Below are 11,161 nucleotides of genomic sequence, written 5' to 3' on the forward strand. Positions count from 1 at the left end.
CAAGTTTTACCATTTTCGAGGGATAGAATTCTGTCAAGGTGAATGGTATACTGTAAAGTAGCAGTGAGTTCTGTTGTTTAAAGTGAAGAAACAGTGTTTTCTCAGCCTTTATCGATCAAGTTAAATCAATGCACAGACGAGACCGTAAATAAACACACATATCTGTGCAGCAATCGAAGGAATGAACTCTGAGCTCATAAACTCTAGCCTTAAGCTCTGAGCTTCTTAGGCCTACCACTATACAAAAATGATCGGACAGCACAACGTGCTCCTATCAGACATGAAAAGGTAGAAATACCTAACATATAGAAATAGACCCCCCCCCCCCCCCCCTTAAAAAAGGAAATGGTGGATACAAGTGCTTCCCAAAGGATAATGTCAATGAGACTGACATAGACCAGTGGTAATAACATCAGAGTAGTGTTGTGCTTAATACCTTATTAACATGTTACATAAACTGACATTGGAGTTAAACTCCCATTTTGTGCATAGAATTTGATATTTCTTCAAATACCTACCTGTGCAGACAGCATCTCTTAACCAAGACTCGTTCATTTAATAGAATGTCTAATTATTTTGCACTTCTTTAAGTGTGTTGTGTAAAGTGAAAGTAGCAGAACCACCATCACACACATTTTGAATATTTCAATGTCACTCTCACCATCATCATGCTGCTCTGGTTACGGCAACTTAATAATGCAAAAATCGTAAGGACTCTTATGCTTTATTGCATACATCTGACCTGACATTTTTGTATTATGCTGTTTTATTAAGTAGGGTATCTTTTTCCGCCTTGTATATAAATGTTGTGAATCTGATGTCTGATTGTGCTGGTTATAGCTCTGTTAAGTATTTGTATTGCCAAACAAATAAAGTTTTTGGGAGTAGAATCGGCAGCTAGAACATTTTTTCTTTTAATAGTGCAACCTGGATTTAACACAATCTCAAAACATAATTATGATGGATAGTTTTGTTGTATTATAAATATAAAGGCTGAAATAATCTTTACCACAGTAAAATCAATAGCTTACTTGATTGCATGAGCTTGTTATCATTCATAAACTATAACTATAACAATATAGCCTACATAATGAAACAATAAGATCACACACTGTAGGTCTACTAGATTTATTAGCTTGTAGTTAAATAAAATTTTTGACTATGGACTTAAATTCTGCAAACATTTATATTTACTTTCAGAAAGCCAAAATACAATGTGTTGATCATGTTGTTGGCTTGTTAAACAGAGCAAGCCGCAGATCTACGACATCTCTTGGCAAGATTTATGACAACAAACAGTATTTATTGTTTCTTGTAATCAAAACAATTGACAATTGATATCGATGAAGGCAAGGAACATGAACTCTCAAAAGGGCCGTTGCATTGGCCGGGAATCGAACCCGGGCCTCCCGCGTGGCAGGCGAGAATTCTACCACTGAACCACCAATGCTTACGAGTAGAGAGAAGATTGACAATCATTTTTCATAAACAGAAGATGCCGTTCTTCTCTGTCCGACCGAGAAAGGTTTAGCTAAACGGCCCTAAACCGTTTAGCTAACCGTTCTCTATGGTAGTGCTAAACCACTACGGATGTAATATATTTGTGGCCACTACGACTTCATGGCGCTGTTCCAATGCTCAGTCTCTGAAAACTTTTATTCTAGACAAACTTCTGTGGAAACAGGACAAGTCACTATTTGACGTGCCAGATTGACAAATAAAACGGACTGACTGATTCTGATTACGTACATGAGATTAGAATACATATATCAGGATGATTTTAAACAGTAGATGGCGTAGATTAGCTATTTAGTTTACATCTTAAAAAACACATTTAAGTGTATACTACGTATTTAACTGTTAACTATATAACTACAATGTATTTACATAACACATTCTCATAATACATAAAACCTAACCTAACTACAATAATTTAACACTAAATAATAGTTTCAGTACTGAGTTATTTTATAAACTCCAGCTTCAAACGTGGTGTTGGAATTTCCAATCTTCGGGTGAAAAGCGCCAGAGCCGAGGATGGTTCAGGTGCTTTTTGTTTAGCTGCTAAACGTTCCTATATCGTTTCCTATTCTTCTCTGTTGCTAAACCACTACGGGTGTAATATATTTCTGGCCACTACAAATGAATGGCGCTGTTCCGACGCTCAGTCTCTGTCAAAACCATTTCGGTGGCACGCTCACCCAAACCATTTAGAATATTAGACGTTTCCAGAAAGGCAAAATACAGTGTACAAATATCGGTGAGACAGAGGCAAAGAATATAAACCCTCAAAAAAGGGAAGTTGCATTGGCCGGGAATCGAACCCATCATCCCCGTTCAACCCGGACCAGTCGCGAAGAGCTGTAACGAAAAATTTGCCAATAGGATTTAAGCCTTTTTCTTGCTCCATGTTGCTGTAATGCTGTAAAGCTGTAATACCCGTGCATTTAATTATCTATTTTCGACTCCCCCAAAATATAGGGTTCGTATCCCTATTGAAAATACTAGGCGATTAATTGCAACTTTCTATGTAAAATTAGTTCTTTTGTAGTTTCTGGTACTTTGTACATAGTAAAGTCGCTAGCAGTCGCTTCTTTCTGTATCCGTGCATTTAATTATTTATTTTAGATTCCCCAAAATAAAGGGTTCGTATCCCCATTGAGGTGTTATCGAATGTGAGATATATGAGTATAAAGCTTTGAAATTAGTTGGGGATTAAAAATGTATTGCAACTTTCCATGTTAAACTAGTTTCATATGATGTAAATGCTACTACTTTGAACATAGTAAAATACTACTCCATCAGATTGCCAGCATCTTTGTAGAAATGTACACATTATTTTTAGTTCTTACCTTGTTTGTCAAAGTGTGTTTAATTATCATTAATATCCCCTTCACTGCTCAAATTAACTGAACCAGCAGACTTGGATTAATTCGTTTGACACTGAACCTATTGTTGTAGATGGTATAATTAAGCTGAGAAAAAGCTATATGGTTTTCATTTAAGCAGGACTAAAAGGCAGTGTGTAACATTTCAAAGAAAGTTCCATTTGTATTTATGATCATAGTTCTATTGACATGTGAAATTATTTATACATGACACATGGAATAGTGTGTAATTAAAGACAAGTGATTTAGAAATGATATGGATAATTTAACAACAAATAAATATGACAATCATCATCATCATTGTTTATTCAGGGAGAATTGACTGAGCACAGGGCTCTTTTGCAGCAATGCCCTGATTGAGGCTATAGTACAGAAGAACAATAAATAAACAAACCATAACAAAACCAAACAGACAAAATAAATAAAAAAACACATTAAACAACTCAGAAATTAAGTATAAAAAAAAATAAAAATAACATAAAGTAAAAAAAATTAAATCAGAGAATCATTTAAAACAACAGCATTGAGGCACATCCTTATTATCTGAAAGGCTCTTAAATTGGTTGACAGACAAATACTTGCTTAATTTCAATTCCACTTGAACAGTGTTCCATTTATGGGAAGCAAAGAACTATGACGTACAGTAAATACATAATACAATAACAAAGGAAAAGGTCAAACAAGCACCTATTCATAAGGACAAACTTCTGTTTAAAAAGAAGGAAACTTGATCAAGGGGACAGGGTGTCACAAACTGGAGACTTGAAACAAGAAATAGGATGCAAACGCTCAAGGCATGTTTTACTTTGATTTATCTAAGTGCCACGATGGGCAAACAAGGCAAAGTTCACAGGACTGGAGTACACAGTACGTCTTGCTGATCACAAACAATTACAAACAAAGGCAAAGGAAAAGTCCAAGGCTTACATAGGAGCTCAGTGAATACATTGGCTACAGGTGAGAACTAAACTTAATTAACACATAGGCTACAGGTGAGAACTAAACCCAATTATCACATTGGCTACAGATGAGAACCAAACATGGAGGGAAAACTAAGGTGTGAGGGAAATACTAAACACAGGGGAGGATGACCGGACTGGAGTAGCATAAGGAGCAAGAGCAGGAACCCGGACTGGAGTGAAAGCAGGAACAGAGGAGCGTGCAGCAGAGGTTGTGACACAGGGATAGGGGGACAGAAGATAGTGTGCATATAAATACATACAGTACTAGTTAATATGACAAGTAGAACATGTTTCCGGCATTGCATTAATGTCAGTTTAACATAGTCTTAATCACCCAGATATAACATAAGACACATATATTTAGTTGGTTATAAATATGACGTTTGCACGTTTTAAACATATGTAAAAGCGTGGACTGTAATCATAAAGATTACAAGCATTTTAGAAATGGAACATATAAACATCCACAATAAACATAATAACAACATTTCCATATTTACAATCTATTTTCATTGACACAGAAGCCTTGACAGAAGCATAGACATATTTACAACCAAATGATTGTAAACAGAGCACTAAGTACATGTGTACAACAACAAAATCCAAACTATGCGCAAAAGATATAGTTTGTACATTTTCATACATTCATACACAAGAAAAAATTGAATATGTACATGTTTTTTTGTTTTACATTTTCATATTTAAAAATGTACATCTATTTAGAATCTATTTACATCTATACAGAAGCCTACATAACCTATATGCAATGTATTTATTTAGTGAAATAATATTTAAACAACCAGAACAATAATAAAAAAAATATATATATACATGGAAATCATTTATTCTTTTCTTCCACTCATCTTTGTCTCTTAGCCTCATAGAAAGGAGACTCCTGAAACTCTGTCCAGATCATCTTATTTCTGTATAGAGAGTACACTTGATGGGCAGTAAATATATTTCCCGGCCACTCCAGGGAAGCCCATATGGATGTGTGGGCTGTTTGGTCCCTGTTTCAGGTCCATGTGGCAGAATCTGCAGATTCGGCCTGTATGTTGTGAGTCTGGTCTTTTCCCCTTTTTATGTCTCATATCCTCCACCCGTTTCCTGGTCGCCTCCAGCTCCCTCTGGAAGAACTGTGTCTGTGAAAAAAAGGGCATACATTTGATGCACCTTTTTAGAACAATAAAAATAGCGCACAGGCCCTTGCTGGTAAAAGAAGTGGATGGAGGATCCATCAGTCTCATATCGAGACTTGGGCTGTCCACAGGTCTTTGTCTGCCTTCTCTTCTGCTGTTGCTGTTGTTGCTGCTGCTCCTCCAAGATGCCCTCCACAATTTTCTCTATCGATTCTTGTGACAGAGGTGTGGACAGGGCAGATGCAGGTGGAGGTGGATTGTTAATCGCCGGCCCCATAGTGACCACAGGAACACTAACCGTCTCACTCCCCTCTGTTAAAGAGTCCCACAGCTGTTGCGTCAGCAGAAGTGTTTCCTGGCTTGTTTTCAAAGATGAACTGGTGTTAATGAGTTTTGCCAGGTGCTTCACATAGCGGGATATGTGTAGCCTGGTTGTGGGGTGCAGTAAGCTGTTGGGATCGGTGGCAGACCGATGGACCATGTCTGCATAATCTTGATCCCCAAGCTTCAGCATGTCCTTCTCCCCATGGTATTTCTGCAGCAAGCCGTCAACAACACTTTTCATTGGTGGCGTCCAGCGTGTGTGGTCTAACACAAAAACCCGTCCACCTGACTTAATGGGTCCAGTGCGGGCACTCCTCGGCGAGGACCGCTGGGGCAGGGCATATGAGAGTTCTGGAACACAATAAAGCAATACAAGTTTCTGAGTTAATCATGTGATAACATTATGATATAATGCAATTATGTATGCCCAAAACTTCATGTTAACTTACCCATTGCTGCGGGAGGTTCCTGGTGGTCGTCTGTCGGCATCTCCTTCTTTAGAAGTGCACGTGCAGAAAGCGGATGGCCAACGAATAGTGCTGGTCTAGGTGATGGTGTGCCAGGCGGCAGTGTCCAGCTGGAGGAGGGTGCTGGTCCAGGGGATGGTGTGCCAGCGAGCGGTGTCCAGCTGCAGGGGGGTGTCGCTTCTGGGGCTTGGGCAGGACCGGGTGCCTGCACACTGGACGGAGGCACAAGAGCAGCAAGTTCATCTCTCTTTTGTGTTCTATGTTTGTCCCCATCCAGAGGGACTGGACGGCAGCCTGGCTCTTGGTACTTTAGGCCAAACCAAACCTCTCTCCGCTGTCTCTGTCAGAGAGGTGGAGTGCAGGGTACTTGTCTTGCCCAGTCACTCTCTTAGAGGCAGAGTTCAACTCCACTATTAAAGCTGGATCAAAAACAGCAGGGAGGATGACACCTGGCTGCTTAAGGTCCACCAGCCTATGGTAGTTCCACCGTGCCACCCCGGTCATGCCCTGGGCCTGGAACAATTCGGTGGAGACATGAGTCCACTGGGCCTGGTGGAAATGGTACCCCTCCTGCTGTGATGTACCTCTGACAGGGATCCATATTGGAACTTTGGCGCCTTCAACAGGTACATGGTTCAGCTGAAGAGTTCCACCATACCGGTACATTATACCCTCTGAGAGTTCAGGGTTACTGAGGCAACCACGGACATCTCTGTATGCGCCATAACTTCAGCATAGATGGCTTAAAGAGTGGGACATTGTTGGGGTCTTTAGCTAAGTGAAAGTGTTTCAGGACTTTCTCCACTCTGTCCAGCAGATCTGTGGGTTGTGGTATCTTGGTCCTACAGTACTCTCGTGAATGTTGTTTGGTGGGATTGGCTGGATGGATACCACAGAACTCATAGGTGTCCTGGAGCCTCTTTAAGTCCGCCTGATCCACCACAGAGAAGGCAGCAGAGAGGAGCTGGCAGAAAGTGCTGTACGAAGGGTGATGCTCAGAGGTGTACTCCCGTGAAAAACACCTCAAGCAGTGGAACAAGTTTCACAACGATGTTGGTGCTGTAATGTGACCGTGGGGCACAAGTGTTTGCCAGCAGTCCAGAGGTGGCTCCAGCAACAACAGAAGAAGAAGTCTTCCAGGCATCCCAGTGCAAATGCTCAGCAGGGATGCAGTCCGGGCTCTTGAACGGAGCACAGCAATCCCTAAGGCACAAAGATACAGAAGAATTTAGATTTAGCATTGCCAGTTTGAATGACCGTGAAAAGAGAAGTTGGCTCTTCTCACCTGTCCATCCAGTGGTAGCCTGCCTTTTCCACTCCAGCGCCGCTGTACCTCTTGGCATGTGAGATTTCTGAAACACAATAGAGCAATAATAGCTCTTTCATTACTCTCATATCGAGACTTGGGCTGTCCACAGGCAAGACAGGTCTTTGTCGGTCTTCTCTTCTCTTCTGGCTGGTGCTGCTGCTTCTCCATGATGCCTTCCACAAAAGGTGCAGGTGGTTTGACAGTAGCCGGCCCCATAGTGACAACAGGAACAGTAGCCGTCTCACTCCCGTCTCTTAAAGATTGCCATATAAAAAACATGAAAACCCACACACATTACCAACAAATATTCATATCATGGTCACTCATTTTTTAACACGTAATTACCCCAAACTTTGAGAGAAAAGCCGGCCAACTCTCTCACATCAACCAAGGGGATTAGCAGCGAAAATGTTGCCAAAAAGCAGGGTAACTTGTATGATTATATCAGGAAATATCTGGCGATATATCTGTAAATGTATCCTGTAGTTTTACATTTACCCAAAACAACGTATCTTACCTTTTGATTAATGAACACTAGCGTGAATAAATGTAGCAGTCGCTTGTGATTTGTCCCATCACGACAGAAGTTCGCCTGAAATAAAACTTTTGTTTTTTACACAGCATCAAAAGGTAGTAGTGGGCAAAATAATATTACATCCGTAGTGGTTTAGCACTACCATTGAGAATGAATGGGAAACTGTTTAGGGCCGTTTAGCTAAACTATTCTTGTGTACCAGCAAAGACTAAATACGGTTGTTTTAAGAATTGAGTCGTGCCAATCCTCGTTAGTATAGTGGATAGTATCCCCGCCTGTCACGCGGGAGACCGGGGTTCAATTCCCCGACGGGGAGGTCACATTTTCCGTTTGGAGACTGGTGATTTAGGATTTCAGCATATTTTGAAAAGAAATTCATCCTAATTTGGTCCTCATTTCAGAATTCGGCTTCTGAATTACAGCGATTTAAATGCATGGGAGAATACATTTGTTTGTTGCCTCACCGTCAACTCAGTACTGAAACTATTATCTAGTGTAGTGTAGCTCACGTCGTAAATACAAATTGCACTTTGAGACCCCCCAATGGACAGGAGTATACATGTATACGAGTCAAACAATGTGTGTTAGTGTGTGGAGGGGGGAATCAGAGAACACATTAATACAATGTGTTGCTACTAAGCAAGCATGCTAAATTACATCTCTTGAAATGGACAGGTAATTATTATTATTACAAACTAGCAGGTAATTATGAGTATGAGGGAAAGGGCTGACTAGTTTATAGCACACTGAGTGAGACAGAGCAGCTCATATAGCTTGTTCTGCATTGAAGTAACTTTGGGGCATATTGACCCAAACACAATGGGTATAATGAAAGTGATAAAAAGCATGCAAAAATATTAAATAAAATAAAAATGTTGGGGTCCTTTTAGAAAGCTAAATAGACAGCCATGGAGTTATTTTTCAATGTTTGCAAACTCAATATTAGTTATGTTGTTGGCATGAAGTATTGTGTGTACTTTGTTGTGTTAAGGTGACCAAGATTTTACACTGAAGTAGAGTCAAGTTGTTTTGGAAGTGTTGTTTTTGCAAATGTTGATGTTTAAAATGTCTGAAAAGCCTGGGCTTTTTCCATTCTTCAAATTCTTTGCATTAATGTTGGTGGTCACATTGGTATTGCTCAACACCCTACATCATATCACGTCCCCAAATTGTTTTACAAGTAATTATTTGGCTGCACTTGTAATAACTTTGTGAGAAAGACACAAAAAGAAAGAAAGACATATTAACAAATTGTGTAACATGTAATTATTTGGCTGCAATTGAAATAACTTGGTGAGAAAGACACAGAAAGGAAGAAAGGCATATTACCTAAATGCTTAAATAGTTAATAAACACTAAATCACACAGGAAAGAAAAAATGTTGCACTGCTCTGCTCAGATACTACTGATTTCTAACATGTAGAATGATGCCAGTCATCTGTCTTATCAAGTACAGATACATATTACATGCCCTGAGACAGTTGGTAAATGATCATACAGAAACATTCAGAGGAATATTCTTAGGCCTTACAGCTCAAAGCACAAGATCGTTCAGGCTTTGTTAAAGGCATAACCTTTCCATGTCCTTATTCTTTCAGTTTGGGTGAACATATTTAAAATGTCGCATGAGTTTATGTGCGACCATCTGTGCAGTAGAGGCAGAATATGCTCGACCAGTAGAGATGCAACATCAAAACACCTGAGTAAACGTCACTGGACTGTGGCCAGAAGTGCTCTATGTTTGGAAGTGATGCAGCATTTCATACACACTTGCAGGACTTTCCCCAGTTTTGTGGTTGAGATGTATAACTTTTCCATAATGATAAATGAAAAGAAGAGATTATTTGAAGCTCAGAGGAAAGACGTAAATTATTAAACACAATACCTCTGGCAACCACTTACAGTGAAATTCATAGTCCACAACATTTTCCACCCTTGGCAAACTGCATTAACAGTTTATTTTGATTCTGGCTGTGGGTGGGTGCTCACATTCATGGCAAGGCAACAAATCAAATACAGCATGATCACAGGGATATGGAGAGATATGGTCCTTTCGGAAGGCATTCCGTTCTGCAAGCCTGTATCTTTTGTTCGGATAAAAAACATGAAAACCACACACATTACCAAAAAATATTTAAACACGTAATTACCCCAAACTTTGTCTGAGAGATAAAAAGCCGGCCAACTCTCTCACATCAACTAAGAAAATTAGCAGCGAAGCGAACACTAATGTTACCACATAGCAGGCTAACTTTTATGGAAATATCTGGTGATCTGTTAATGTATCCTGTAGTTTTACATTTACCCAAACAGCTTATATTACTTTGAATGAACACTAGCGTGAGGAAATGTAGCAGTCGCTAGCGATTTTTCCAATCTCCACAGAAGTTTGCTTGAAATAAAAGTTAAAAAAAATCAACTCGCCACAGCGCCAAAAGGTCGTGGTGGCCAAAAGAATATTACATCAGTAGTGGTTTAGCATTACCATTAAGAATGAATGGGAAACGGTTTAGGGCCGTTTAGCTAAACGACAGAGAAGAACAACCAGAGATCAAATACGGCTGTTTTCAAGGTGGTGCCGTGCTCATCCTCGTTAGTATAGTGGATAGTATCCCCGCCTGTCACGCGGGAGACCGGGGTTCAATTCCCCGACGGGGAGGTCGTGTTTTACGTCTTCCGTTTGGATACTGGTGATTTAGGATTTCATATTTCAGCATGTTTGAAAAGAATTTCATCCCAATTTGGACCTGAATTGCAGCAACTTAAATGCATGGGAGAATGCATTTGTTTGTTGCCTCATCGTTAACTCAGTACTGTAATTATTATTTAGTGTAGTGAAGCTCACTTTTACACAAATGTCGTAAATACAAATTGCACCCCCCAGTGGACAGGAGTATACATGTATACAAGTCAAACAAAGTGTGTAAGTGTGTGGACAGTGCCGCTGCTATCCATTTTGGTGCCCTAAGCATAACTCCTTTATGATGCCCCCTCCCCCCCCCCCCCCCCCCCCGAGAAAAAAAACTTTGTTTCTGCCAGTTTAACATTTTATTAAAACGAAAAAGAACAACTTCCTCAACCCCAAATGAGGGACACTTTCTTCCAGGTGTGCGCACGCGCCAACAGCTGACCAACAATAATGGAAATCGCAAGGTTTCATTAGCCATACCATAAACCTATTAATTTCAGTGTAATTTTGGCAAACCACTACTGTACTTGCTTGGATGTATTGTTCATAGTAATAGTCATGACAATTATTACAAGTTTCTCTCAAATTTCATGTTGTTTTCTTGAAATAGCATTAGACCCAGGCTGCCCATTTTGGGGCCCGCGCTCGATTTTTTTTTGGCCCGCGCTCCGATCAGAATCAGAGTCAGAGCGTCATTCGAACAGGGCCTCTGTCTCAACGTCCTATGTAACTCAGACTGGTTGCAGTTCACTGCCTGGCCACAGTTTTAACATTGTTTTAGATGGGTCAAGGGGAGGCGCTATTTACCTCTTGTCAGATCCATAACTTTGCAGCTAAAGTTGTGATTC

The 11,161-nt window shown here is 40.2% G+C and overlaps 3 non-coding genes across 3 annotated transcripts; 2 read left to right on the forward strand and 1 right to left on the reverse strand.

Annotated features, from left to right (window-relative positions):
- Nucleotides 1–1,379: 1,379 nt before the first annotated feature.
- Nucleotides 1,380–1,450, reverse strand: trnag-gcc. The gene has a single exon. It is a non-coding gene; the product is annotated as a tRNA-Gly (tRNA).
- Nucleotides 1,451–7,868: 6,418 nt separating this feature from the next.
- On the forward strand, nt 7,869–7,940 carry trnad-guc. The gene has a single exon. It is a non-coding gene; the product is annotated as a tRNA-Asp (tRNA).
- A 2,271-nt stretch (nt 7,941–10,211) lies between these two features.
- trnad-guc lies at nt 10,212–10,283 on the forward strand. The gene has a single exon. It is a non-coding gene; the product is annotated as a tRNA-Asp (tRNA).
- Nucleotides 10,284–11,161: the final 878 nt, after the last annotated feature.

Source organism: Clupea harengus, chromosome 12 (assembly GCF_900700415.2).
Source record: "Clupea harengus chromosome 12, Ch_v2.0.2, whole genome shotgun sequence".
NCBI lineage: Eukaryota > Metazoa > Chordata > Actinopteri > Clupeiformes > Clupeidae > Clupea > Clupea harengus.